Genomic DNA, 14,781 nt, shown 5'->3' with positions numbered 1-14,781 from the left:
CATTTGCATTACCAACCCCCGTCCCAACCAACCCTATCCCGTTGACAATACTGCACAAGCTCTATTATTGATACAACCAGCTCTCACAGCAATCAATACAGCTGTGTACAGTCTGTGCAAACTCTTTGAATCCTTAGACTCCAAAGTAATGTGTCAAACTGCACAATTTGAGGATCTAATGAAATGGCTGTCACTGCAACAGATGTCTAAAGCCTCTCAAAGTAAGGAATGCTCCGATGAGTCCGTTATTATGATCTCCAAACACTCAGATGTAGGTAATGAAAACATTTCTAATGCTCAAATGCCAACACAAACATCCCTGGTGGTGACTCCAGTTGCTTTGGCTCCATGCCCTCTTCCGCCAATCTTGGGCATTATAGGTCCTGTGCCCTCCCATGCGGAGAAAATGACTTCGCCTTTACCAAATGCAATCTTGAGTGATGAAGTGCTCTCTCGACACGTGGAGATGCCAAAGGTGCAACCCGTTTGTACTGATGGGCAAAGTCATCTACAACAACTGAAATCTAAAAATCCGAAGTTCAATAATAACAAAAAAAATCAACGATTCCGATTAAGAAAACAAAAAACATGATTGGGACTAAAAACCCAAAAAGTACTCTCAATACCTTTTTTACTTGGTATACCATCAACCTTGCCTGAAGATCGCCAAATCTTTTGCTTCTGCCCCTATTGTACCTGAGCAAGCTTAAGCAGCCAAAGTAATTAACCAGGCTTCTTCTGTAATACCTGACACCAGTGTAAAATCGAAGTCAGCAGTTATTCTTTCTCCACTATCACAGCTGATTCAGGCACTTTGTGATGTCCAGAAAAATCACTCTGACAAATCTAACAGAGTCTCCAATCCTTCTGCATGTGGCAAGTCAATTTTGTCCACTGATTGCCAGATGTCAGTGGGAGCTGGTTCTCTGGACCCACTTGTGCCATCACAATTGGTTATGGTTCCTCCAACTCAGTCCAAATCAGTATCCTTCGCACTTCCACCACAACAGCCATGCTCACTGGATACTGCTGTGCCCCAGACAATGACTTATGAACTGAAAAAAAGTGTGGATGAATATCTATCCAATAATCTTGCGATGGCATTCTCGCAAGTAGTTGGCCAGTCGTTTTGTTCGAATAATGTGCCTCGAGGTGAATGTGACTTGGCTGGTTTTTCTAAATCAGCTAACTCAAGTGAACCAAGAGATTTACAGAAGCAAAGGAATGAATGGTCATCCAAAACAGCTAGCACTCCGGCCTTGGCAAAATGCACATCCCGTAGATCTGAAATACGATTGCCCTCTCGACATTTACATCCTCAACGTGCCAAGTTTCACACACTGATCCTAAAATGTAGAGCGGGCACTCATCCAGTCTACGACCTCAATTGGCAAAGTGTACTAAACATATTTGGTGAAATTGATGATCTGTGTAATATCTTTACACTAGACATAGATCAGATTGAATTCTTAACTGACTCACCGCTTTCTGTAGTCAGACTCTGGATTCCCTCAGGAGTGGTTTGGCACTTGATTTGGCGTAGTAAAATGCTTCTGTTTGACATGGGATTTTTGCTAGCAGAGGATCCTGAAAATGATTACCGAAATCTAAAACAACTACTAGTAGACCTAAAATCTATCAAGGAACTTGGTGTGAATCTAGAGAAAATTGGGCACTGAGAGGTCACATCAATAAAAATTACAATTACTGTCTTTACAATGTACTTGCCACAGTGAGTGTTGTTAACTGGAATTCCAGGGGTCATAGCCATTTATCCAGTTCATTCAGAGAGATGTGCAAACCTTATCACATCATAGCGTTACAGGAAACATGGCTAATCAAACCTCCATTGTGGGACAACTACGAATTGTCAATTATTTCTGCAATTCCCTCTGGAGGTAGACCATCATCTGGCCTTCTTATTGTGGTAAACATTAAAGCAGATTTCTCAATTGTTCCATGGTCTTCTGTGGGAATACATATACAGCTAGTCAAAATTAGTCATGGCAAAAAAGTTTTTTCTGTGATCAACATATATCAAAATATTGTTAGCATGTCTGATGAAATCTTTTTTGCTGCTCTTCATGATATGTTTCATCTCATTTCATTAGACAACACGATGACATATACTATCCTACCGGGAGACCTACATTTAGATTGTTGGAAAGACAGCTCTCAAAATCAAGCAGTGTCCAGGTGGAAATCACTCATGCATGAGCGAAAATTTCATATGGTTAATGGCTCAGTGCAGGGTGATATCCCAGCCCATCATACTTGGCACCGCAGTTTATTTACTAGCATAATCGACTATATGTATGTCGATTTCAAATTATTTCAAAGGATCGACTCTCTTACCATCAAAGACCACCCAAAGAGTGATCACAGCCTATTGACCCTCCAGTTAAAATTTGAACCGATGCCAAAACGAAGTGAGGTCTACTATCATGCGAATCTAGGAGTCAATAGTTCACGCACCTGTCTGAAATGTAATCTTAAATCATTGACCCAGTTTGAGCATTTGGTTGATGGACAACTCGAAAGTGTCAAATAGAAATCAGAATACCGACTTGTTGTACGCCTTTGCTCAAACAGTTACAATTCCTCAAGGTAATATCATCAGACATCCACATGCCTTTGACTCCACCATCACGAAAAAAAGAGCTGCATTTAGGGAAACCAAAAGGCAAATTCTAACGTGTCATCTTGCAAGTGGCAAGACTTAAAATCTGCCAAATGCAAGTATAAGAATTGGCTGCATGGTCGGAAGTCTCTATATTCCAACAAGATAGCGAAGCCATGGGTCACGCAATGCTTAACAAAAATTCCTCCGGCATGTGGTTTCTGCTCAATAATCACACTTGCCATCAACAAGCTGATGCGCAACTAAATGGAGTGTCTGAGCAAGTGTGGATTAATCACTTTTCCACCTTATTTGCTGACCCCCAGTATGCTAGTTGCTCCTACGATCCAGTCTCTACATCGACCTGGCAGGTGGAAGCATCTTATGAAACAATTCACACCATCATACAGAAAATCAGTTCTTCGCGAGCAGAAGGGCACGATGGGTTATCTAACCAAATGTTTAAAACATACCCACAGATTTGGGCTCATATACTGTTTACAATTTTCACAGATATATTACATACACGTATTATACAGCTGTCATGGAAATCTTCCATAAACATTCCCATATTTAAAAAAGGCGATCGTACTGTCCCAGCTAACTATTGCCCAATAGCGCTCTTAGACGCTCCGGGTAAGATCTTGACAAGGCTGGTACTTCGTGAATTCAACAGCTGGACAGGGTGCTGAAACCATCGCGATTCAAACCAGACAGGATTTTTGGCGGGAATGGGAACAAACATCAATCTATTGACCTTTAATGCCATCAAAGCACAATGTCAGGAGAGTAAGCAGCAGGTCTTTTTTTGCGTTTATTGATTTAAACGCAGCATTCGACTCATTTAGTCGCCGTCTGCTAATGAAAAGGTTATTAATAGATAATTGTCCTCCTGCTTTATATGACATCATTTTCTCATTACATCATGCACCATCTGTCCGCATTCGAATAACTGTGGATGGGCTGTTGTCAGAAAAAAATTCCCACCTATCGGGGACTAAAGCAAGGATGCTCGCTGGCCTCTGCCGTCTTTAACTACTATATACATGATGTTAAAGAACCTTTGTCAAAGGTCATCTCAGATTCTCCCAAGATAAACAATGAACAAATTCAATCGCTCATGTATGCGGACGACTTGGTCCTAATTTCAAGAACTCAGGTTGGACTACAGCGCTTACTTGATGCATCTCAAGGGTATGTAAAGTCGAATGAACTATCAATTAACTCATCTAAAAAGCAAATTGTACAATACTCACCTAGATGCCTAGGACCTTTGTCGTATGTTTGGACCATTGGTTCTACTCCAATTGAGGTAGTACCAAATTGTTGCTACTTGGGAATGATCTTTGAGGGCAAGTGGAAAGGGCAAGGGCAGCTGGAATGAGTGGAGACCAAGTTAATCTCAGCCAGATCTCAAGCCTGCATCATTATGCACATATTTGGAAAATTTTTGATCTTGCCTATGTGGCATTTTTGGAGCAAAAAAAAGTGTTCCAATATTGTTATATGAACTAGAATCTATGCAAACTGAGTCCTGCTTCAAATTTAATCAATGGGAAGCTAAATTCTGGTGTTCTGTGCTCCATCTGCCTCAATGTATACCAATTGCCTGGTTGAGATATGAGCTCGGGTTGCTTTCACTCCAGGCCCATTACAGCTGGCGTCTGTGCGCCTTATTTAGGAAATGCTTGTTGTCCACAAAGTAAAATGAACTAAAAACTCTCACACCATTTGTTTACTGCCAAACATGCTTTTGTAACCAATTGGTAAGATAAAGTCTACCATATTTTAGCTAAGGCTGACATAACGATTGACCTGTTGTTGACCAATCCCGAGAAAGCAAAACTTAAGATACATCAAACGGATTGGATCAACACCTGTAATAAGTGTTTAACCTTTTGTGATGGTAATACATTGCGCTTTCCACCGAAAAGGGTCGGCATCTTGCCACCATATTTGATACGATGCCCTTCACCTAAATATCGTAATGGCATAATACGACTTTGTTTCATAAGCATTGATCAAAACTTATGTCATTTCTGTAAAGTTGATACTATTCCCGAAACTCTTGTTTACCTGATCACTGAGTGTCCAATGCTTAGGTCTAAAAGAGAAATTGTTTTCACAAGACACTGTGAATACTTGGGGAACATATCTCAAACTGAATGCTGGGCGGTAATGCTGGGGTGTAATACAAATTGCAGCTGTTAACTTTTTGCACAGTCTAAATTTGGAAGATGAGAAAAAGGACTAGACTGACGTCTGTCAATAATCTTTTTGATTATCTAATTGACTTTATTTAGTCTGCAGAAGACATGCAAATGAGCTTGAATTTTCTTTTTTTATTTTCCCTTCTTTCTCTTTTTCATTCTTTTTGTAATAATGTTAATTTTGTCATATTGTGATGATAAGAAATGAACATGTAATGTAATCAATTTTAATGAGATAAGTTTTATGAATGTTTTGTACTATGATATGTTGAATGAATTTTGAAAGATTTATTTAATTCAGCCAAATCAAATAAAAAAAATAACATTAAAAAAATGACTCCTTCTAAAGCTCCTTGAGCTAGGAGACTCTGGACTTCTGTAGACCCTCTGTCATATATCTCTGACGCTCTCCATCATATATTAATCAACCCCCTGTTACTTAATACTTTTACCACAATCCCCATTCCCCTATTTTGCCAGTCTTCTCAATCTACTCACCATTTGCCTTTCAACTCCTATCCCTCAGGATTGTCTCCTCCTCCAATCAGCCACCGTCTCCTTCGGTACGGTCAGCACCTGTGGAAGCCAGGAGGGAATTTGTGAAAGAGGGACACGTCCCACCTGTATTGTCTTTTCTTGCAAGAGTTCTATATCGGCCGCACTCCTCAGGAAGTCTCGCGATCCTCCAGCGAAATGGTGGAGGACGCCTGAAGTTCAAAAAAATCTAAAAGCCTACTGGTTGATGGGTCTGTAACCATCCTCTTTCTGCTCCCAAGTGAACCTGGAGGTCCTTTAAGATGAGGTAACAGTATCTGAGGTAGATGGGCATGCAAATCTTACTCATACATCAATAATCAGACTGACTCAGGAAGTTTGGCAAAAACATGACTGTTTTAATTTCACTTATTAAAACAGGGAGCACAATGGGTATCAACAGACGCCACACAGCATTCTCTCTCAAGAGTCTTTCTCAAAGCATTACATGAAAAAACACAACTTTATGCACAAAAGTTGTCATAAGTGACGTCATACTACGTGGCAAAATAAGAAAACCTATGAGGGGATGTCATAGGCTTAAAGGGAACATCTAAGTAAACTTTCTGAAGGGGTGGGGATCATAATTCTATCAATAAGGTTAGGTGGACAACTAAGCCCACCCCAAGTGCAAGTCATCTTCCGTGTCAGACTAATACACAATATTCTATTGTCTTCTCAAGCTATAGGGCTCCTTGCTAAGTGGCCCTTCCGCAATGCATTTTAGCAAATTTGGACCCCGAGAATGGAAAGGGCTAAAAGTGTGGCACAGCAGAATAATACAGCTGACGGCGAAGGAAGTTTCGAGAAGGCTTGCCTGGCCCAGTGGCAAGAGTTGGGTCACCAAGAGGCTGGTTATCTACTTGAGAAGATATAATGAATGTGAGAAGCGAGTGTAACTAAAAAACACTAGAAGTGCCAAGGTTTCTTCATTTAATAGTATTACATGCAATGAAGGAGCTCAAAACGTGGTCCTAGGAACATGGTCAGATGAAAACAGACTTTGGGCCAAGCTACACCGAGACCACCGAGACCAGGAGATAAGGCCATGCCTTCACTTCCTTTTATTCTCAGGCACAGTGAGCCTTCGCAAGGCCGAGTTCAAAAGACTAATTGACTGGCAGACAGCAGGAGTGATGATGCATATTGGGCTAATTGGGTGGGGAGATATGACCACGCCAACCCCCTGGACATGGGGTTCCAGCGTACCTGCTGCTAGCGAGTGGAATATTCCAGAAGGGTACAATCGTGCCAACCAATTACAGAGGGCCATGTAACAAAGAGCCCTATAGTTTGGGAGCCAATGAAACGTGTATTTGATTACAATGAAGATGGCTTGCACTAGGGGTGGGCATAGTTGTCCATCTAACTATAGAGACCCAATAATAATCCTATACCCCATAGAAAGTATACCTAGATGTTTCCACGTAGACCACCGCAATCCCAGATGCGTTTTCTTAGTTTGCCAATTAGTACGACGTCAATGATGATGTGTTTTTGCTATAAAAGTGTATTATTTCATGTGAAACGTTGAGATATATGCTTTAAGACGTCCGTTGATGGCCGTTGTACTCCGTGATTTAGACAATTGACAATAAAACAGCTATGTTTTGCCAACTTCCTGAGTCGGTCTTATTATTGGTGTAAGAGTAAATTCTGCATCCCCATCCATCTAATAAAGCGTTACCTCATTAAATGGGCCTATGGGTTCACATGGTAGCAGAGATAAGATGTTCAGAACCATCGACCAGTACGATTCCAGTATTTCGGACGATCAGACACCCTCTGCCATCTAGCCAGAACATTGTGAGGTTTCCTGTGGAGGGTGGCTGATATAGAATTCTTCCAAAGAAAATCGATACAGGTGGGACGGGCCCCTCTTTCACAAAATCCCTCCTGGTGTCCACAGGCGCTTTGCGGACGGAAGGTGAAAGTGGCTGATTGGAGGAGGGGAGACGATACCGAAGGCTTTGAGTTGAAGAGAGGATGGTAAGGAGACTAAGGGGAATGACAAAATAAGGGGATGGGATTGTAGTAACGTATAGAAGAAACTCAGTGTTGTTTCAAATATAACAAAGAACATTTAAAGTATAACGAAGAGCATTTAAAGTAAAACGAGCGTTTTAAGATCCAGTTTTCCTACCTAAAAGCAGCTGTAGAAGGAGTCATTTCAAACCCTAATCGGGGTATAAATAGATGGCATATGAACAGGTTAATGACAGGGAATGACTCAAATTCCAATCAGTGTATTTTAGGGTCTAGGTAAAAAGGAGTACCATGGTGTATATGTAAAAAAAGAGTGGGCTAGTCTGTCTGTCTGTGTGTTGTGTATTGAAAAGAAAAGGTGTAGAAAAGCGACAAGAATAAGCTGTGTAAAGTTGAAGAAAGATAAAAAGTTATTGCCTATTTTATGCAATTTTCAGCGCCGACCGAAAAGTAGGTTGAGATAATTGAGGCTTTGAGCAATGAAGGTTGGAGCGCACCCCTATTTGTTGTTCGGACGAAACGTATCTGTGTAAACGACAGTAAGTATTGACAGTGAATTGAGACTTGTCACAATGGGAGATATTAATCCATTGATGCACCTGTGTAAAAAACTCCCAAAACGCATACATAAGCTCAAACAGTATAGTGCAGAAGGGGTAAAGGGCACAGCAGATAAAATGTTAATGCCACAGGGGGGATTGCTGTGTATGTGGTCATGTGTGATTGCAACACATGACCACATATTTGAACACTGCGTACACAGGGTAGAAATTGGAGAAAGGTTTAGCTGTTTTAGAGCTCTGGAAAATGTACTAGGGGAAGGGGGAGGACCCGCCGCCTGAGCAATGGATACTTAGCCAAGGTTTCAAGCCTTCTGCTCCCCATACCTCACCAGAAGTAAATGACAATTATACAGAAAACATAGGATCGTCTCCATTAAAGGAACTAAAAGCGGCGACAGGGTATAGTAATCTGATATATGAACCGCCTGCTTGTAGCAGTGACGATAGTCCAGAAGAAATTAAAAGAAAGGAGGAGATCCTTAAGATCTTACAGAACAAGGAGGAGAAAAGCAAACTATCAAATGTAACCACAGACCTAGAATGAGAGATAAAGAGATGGAAAGGAAAAAAGGATCAAGCTCAGAGGAATAGAACCACTGCACTCTTGCACCAGGAAACCTGAGTCTCCTTAAATGCAGTTGTTCAAGAATGATCTCTCCTGCAATACTTTATTTTCTGTTTTTTGAAGAGATATTTTTTCTAGTTCTGGTCCGGAGAATTCTCTGATATTCTTAAAAAGTCACAAGGTCCTCTAAAACACCTTCTTCTCTTTGTAGTATTATTCTGAAAGGAGCTGTCAATTCTTCAACTGGAGAACTACTTCCTAACTCTATTATGTTAACTGTTTTTTTCCGCTTGCAGTTTCTGAAGTTTGGAAATTATCTTCTGTACTGCAGGAGTGTAGTCAAACAAACCTCCTAATTACACATTCTTTTTATTTTCCTATTTAAATGTTTATTCACCTGAGAAAACAAGCAGACTAAAATACTATTATATACCATTAAGCATAGCTGACTAAATTGAATCTTAATTAAAAAATAATTCTCTTGAAGGAAGTACTGTGCTACAAAATCCCCCAAGAAAACTGCACTAAGAAATTAAATAACTCCCAGGAATTTCTAAACTGACAGATCTGATAAGACCTCCACTCAAATAAGCTTCCAACTCTGGAATATGCCGTAGAACGAAAAAGGTAGTAAATGCCCTACTGAATGCACTCGGCAAGCGAACTATGAACACACAACGTTTGCAGAAAGACACTGCTCTTCCTATGCACGCGTGCAACATAGCTAAGTTTTAACTGACTAAAAAAGCTTTAGACCTGAAATATAGAACTACTAACAATAGAAAAAATAAAAAATGAAAATATCTTACCTTATCACCACCAGAAACCAGAATTGAAAAAGACGATTGCGTCTGAAATCCAAACCCGGAAGCGAAACAAAAACAAACGGGAAGGACGCAAAGCCCTGAAAAGAAAGTTACGTGACCCCAGTTAACCAACTTCCTGAATTAAATATAAACAAACTGTCTACTCAGCGCGCATGCTCCAAATCCTAGCTCCTCACAAAAAGAAGAGAGTCATACGAACCACAGATAAAATAAAACCTAACTTCTAAAGTGACTAATAGTTATGTTTAGATTTTAAAAGGAGCTATTTAGTTCTAATTATGTTCTCTTATTTAAAAAATAAATGCACTTATCTGAAAAGAAGATTGTTCAGTCCAAATCTTCCAGCTTTTCTTCTGCTGCTTGGTTGCTTCATTTTAAAAGAAAACTAGAATGTAAATCTTACTGATTGTATTTTCCAGAGAAAAGAGCTAACACACAAAAAAAACAAATACAGGACCAGTCTCTTGAGCAAATCTTGATGAAAGGCAGTTTAGAATGTTCTTCCCTCCCCTTTGTTATAATCACAGCCAATCAGGACCACTGACTGCCTCCACCATTTGGCTTGGGAACTCCACCTCACTCTGAATGGAGTGAGTTAAGGACTAACCAAAATGAAACTAGAACTGGAACCAAACAAATATATGCTTTTAAAAACAAACACATGTCATAAAAATAATTTACAAGGGTTTATTGATCAATGCCATTGTTTATTGATCATCAACCAATATTTATTGATCATTTCCACCCTGAGACCTGACAGCGAGAAAGCTGAAGAGAGTTAGAAGAAGAAACAGAGTAAAAAAGGAGACAAAGGGAGATTGATATTAATCACATTCAGAAATAGTCAATGGAACCAAGTCCTGTGATATCCTCTCCTAGGGTTCCTCTCGTGACAGGGAGCTACATCAGGACCATCTAGGGTAGCTCTAGAAGAGAATGTTGACACAGGGACCATCAGAGATAGGATCAATAAAGCCTATCAAGTCTCGAGAGATGGTAGCAAATCAGGAAGCTGAGGGAAGGTTGATCAGTCCCTCGTCTTCCACGAAGCGAAGAAAGAGACCTGTTCAGTCTTGAACATAGAGACTTGTCCTTAGACAGGCTCACTTTAGATAATGATGAAGGGGATGATGGCCACACTATCTGGCGCTAGATATGTCAGATGAAGAGAGAGAAACCTTCTGTGGGAAGAGGGAGGAGGTGCATGTGGTCCCGAGTGATGTCTGCAGACAGGCAAGGAAGTGAGATGGTCTGATCTAGAGCAGCCTAAAGATAGGATGCCAGATCCCATGGTATATTCAGAGCATCCTAAAGGACAATCGCATAGTGAAAAGGGATAGTCACCATCATATGTGAGCAGGCTGAGGTCATTGCCAGAAAGAAGGTGATCGGGAACCATTGTCCCCACTATAGATAGGGATGCGATGTGAGCCTGGATTTGGGTTCACTCGGTACCCCTTATTGGAGAAAGGAGGGGCCAGACCACAGAATATTCCATGGCCGCAAATGGATAAGGATCATTTTAGGTGTAAACTTCCCAGTTTAATGGCAGGTGCGGGGAAATGGATTTATGAGCTAGAGAAATTGACAGGTGGAAACACTCTAGCAATAGGGGACATTAAGGGTATCCTAGCAGCCATTCTTGGGGAAAGGACTAATGACATTTGGACAAGAGCAGGCTTTCAGGTTTCAAGGCACAGAAAAAAGTGCACAATGGAGCGCCATTTAACTATTGTAGTGCAGATGCCTGGAGAGCGATTAGGGTGCCGTATCCTGACACATCAGACATGGGTGCAATTATGGCATGTAAGATGAAAGATGATGAATATCTGCATGCTTACATTCAAAGTATTCAGGTACTTTAATGGTCTACTCTTGAAACATGGGAACTGTGGTGAAAACAGTGGCAGTATTTTACCACATTTTATGTTAGGGATTGCCAGAACAAGTACAGAGACAGCTCAAGAAATGAGTGGGAATGGAAGCGAAGCCATGGCCAGAAATAGAGTTGACCATAGTGCATCACTGTTGGCTGTAACAAGAGAAAAACAGGAAGAAGTAAGAGGCAAGAAAATTTGAGGAAGCCAAGTTGCTTCAGAAGAAATTGTCAAAGTATACCATAGAGGGAGTGGTATTGACAAACAGAGAAGAATTGGGAATACAGCAAGCAGTGGGTGCATCGCAGGCGAATAATGAACCCCAAATGAAGGAGGGAATGGGTTTGTACCATGAGGCAGAGGAATGGGCTACAGAGGAAGGGGTGGTTCTCAGAACAGCCAAGGTGGCATGCAGGGTTAGCACATTAGAAAAGGAGGGGCTACCTCTGAGCCGATGCAACAAGCAGCATTATTGGACAGGCTTATTAAGGCACTACAACTCCCAGTAGCCATTGCAATAGTGAGTGAGGAACGAGTCTGGAAACTACTCACGTTTCCAGTCGTCAAATTCAAACTCTAGGTATTGAATATTACCTAGAGTTTGAATTATTGTATATCAGCACTTTCTAAAGTCCAATTCATAAGATTCATGTGACTAAAGAACTGAGTCTGCACTCCTGCTATAATATCTATACAGAGTGTCTGGGGTGAGACACAGTCCAAATGTGCACTTGCCTAATTTAATCAGCAACATTATCATCCTTCTTCCTCATCATCGATCAGGTCTGCACATGCTGAAACTGTCATGATCTCTGCTTCTAAAAGGTCAGGGTTTTCCCAACTCCCTTGGAAGCAGATCCATAACCCAGGTTCCGAGTGCCAACCAGTCCCAATGGGGACCTTTTGGACCCAGTCCTGGCGCCAGTGGCACCAGGCTCATAAATATGCCCAGTCCCAGCGCTGGAAGCGCCGGGCTCATAATGCTTGGGTGGACTTACCTGCAGCAGACCATGCTGCTTACTTGCCTGCCAGTTGAGCCTCTGGTCCTCTTCTGTTTGGAACTACTTTTCCTGTTGGGTGGGGCTGGAGCCACTCCCTAGATTCTGAACACTGGAACTCTTCTGGAAGGCAGGAACTCTTTTCTTACCAGGAACTCTTTTCTTACTTAGGCGTGGCTGTGGAAGGAGACACCTAAGCACTACAGGAGGCTATTTAAACCACACCCGGTGGATGAATCTTGCTTTGCGTTATTCTGCATCCTCTGCAGCAGAACGCTCATCGTGTCTTCTGCATCTGATCCTGGGCCTGAGGAAAAAGGCTTACCATCCTGAATCCAGTCTTCAGCAACACCTATAAAGACAAGAAAGAACAGGTTAGCATTCCGGCATCTGAAAGGCAAAGGCTTACCTACTCTTCGTGCGCTCCGGAGGTCTTCACACTGCATTCCGGCATTTGAAAGACAAAAGCTTACCAACTCTTCGCACGCTCCGGAGGCCGTCGGCGCTGCATCCCGCATCTGAAAGACAAAACAAGGTGCGTTTAAAGACATTCGGGAACTTTAATACTCACGTGCCATTACTCCTTTCCACATCTAACCCAGTGGGTATCCCGGCACCCTGCAGCCGCTCTGAACTTGTACCTGCAAAATAAAAAGACAGTTAGAGCGCATTGTGAAGCTGGCAACAAGCGCTTACTTACGTGCTTCCAGGCGCTTCTATTCATCACACGGGCTACATCTTCAAGGCACTTTAGCCCGTCATCCGCCATCGCCGGAACCCTGCAAAACAAGAGACATCATTAAAGACTTTAAAGACATTTGAGTTACTCGGCACTTACCGTTCGTGCAGTAAACGACGGACAGTAGTCCTCTGAAGTCAAGAGGCCTGCGCTACCTATCCGGTGAAGAAACTGGTTACAGCACCCTGCCCCGAGGCAGATGGAGAGCTCGGCATTCACTTACCTAAGGTGAGAGCGTTAACCTGTGGGGGTCTACAGGAGAGGAGAAGAGGAAAGAGATAGGGACACCCCAATAACCCCAGTTCATTAACCCCGTATTTTCTATCTGCAGACATCTTACTCTGCACGTCAGGCATACAGGGCACAGAGGACCAGCCCAAAGAGCCAACCGGGTGCTGCACATCACCTTTGAAGATACGGTAGTCGCCCAGTCAAGACCGGCGCCTCTGCGAGAATCAGGTGAGCGTTACAGAACGCAAAGCCTACCGCAAAACTCTCGCCCAGGCGCTATGGAAACCTCGGATACTGACCACCTAGCCGGTTACTTGGGGAACTAAGGGCAGAAGTGCATGCAGCTCGTCAGGAAACGAACGCTCTAAGAAGGGAACTAATTATTTCCAAGGAGAGAACAGATGATCTTGCTAGACAATTGCTACAGTCACAAGCCGGACAAACCCCGCTACCCGCATCAGGGGCAAATCTTCCTTCAACATCCTCTATGAATCCAGTGCAGATCAACCTACCTGGGAATGTACCTCTGGCTCCGCCCGAACGATTTTCTGGTGACCCAAAGAGGTTTGCGGTATTTATCAATCAGTGCCGGTTGCACTTCTTATGCCGGCCAGCAGCCTTTCCAACTGATCAAGCTAAAGTAGCTTTTGTACTTTCGTACCTTAGTGGCAATGCGGCAGACTGGTCGATCCCTCTAGTTAATCAAGATGATCCGGTTCTCCATGATTTTCAAGCCTTTCAGCTTAGTATGGAAAAACTGTTCGCAAGACATGCACAGGGGCAGGCCTTGGACAATGAGCTTCTTTCGTTGCGACAGGGTAATCAAGACCTTTTGGCTTATATTGCATCTTTCAATAGACTAATAGTGGAAACTCAATGGCCTGAGGACAAAAGGATTACGCTGTTTTATAGAGGTCTACGTGGAGAGCTCAAAGACGTTTTAGCCCAAGTAGTGAATCCCCCACAAGACTGTTCGGATTATATAGACTTGGTCGTTCAAATAGATCACAGACTGCAGAACAGGAAGGCCGATCGTTCCAAGTTTGATGCTCGAGTATTTTCCAAACCGCCAACTCCTTCCAAAGGAGTAGACTCCGGTGGACCCATGCAAATAGGGGGTCTGAAAGGTCCTCTAACACAAAGGGAGCGGGAAAGGAGAAAACAGTTGCAATTATGCCTATATTGCGGAAACTCAGGGCACTTTCTTCGAGACTGTCCGGTGAAACCTGCCAAGAAGGCAGTAGGAGCTGCAGTTACCACAGTTACAAACTCTGAGCAGGGAAACGACCTCGCCCGACAAGAATAGAGGTCCTCTTGCTGAGCGTGAAAACCAGTTCCGTGACCTCGCATTTCGTGATACCTATGGTCCTCATTAGCCCTGATAATCCGGATCGATTACATGCAATTGAAGCTTACGTCGACAGCGGTGCCATCGGCAATTATGTGGATCATGAAATGGTTTTGAGGATGAATCTAACTCTTTGTCCCAAGGCTGTAAAGGACGTCATTACTACGGTGGATGGTACGGAGATAGCCTCCGGGCCAGTAACGCACACCACTCAAGAGGTGACGCTAGTAAGTCAAGATGGACACCATGAGAAGATCGTGTTCGATGTGATCAAGGCCCCTCA

The sequence above is a fragment of the Ambystoma mexicanum genome, chromosome 5q, assembly GCF_040938575.1.
Source record: "Ambystoma mexicanum isolate Mex_15411 chromosome 5q, UKY_AmexF1_1, whole genome shotgun sequence".
In the NCBI taxonomy this organism is placed as follows: domain Eukaryota; kingdom Metazoa; phylum Chordata; class Amphibia; order Caudata; family Ambystomatidae; genus Ambystoma; species Ambystoma mexicanum.
Note: the sequence above shows the minus strand (reverse complement) of the source record.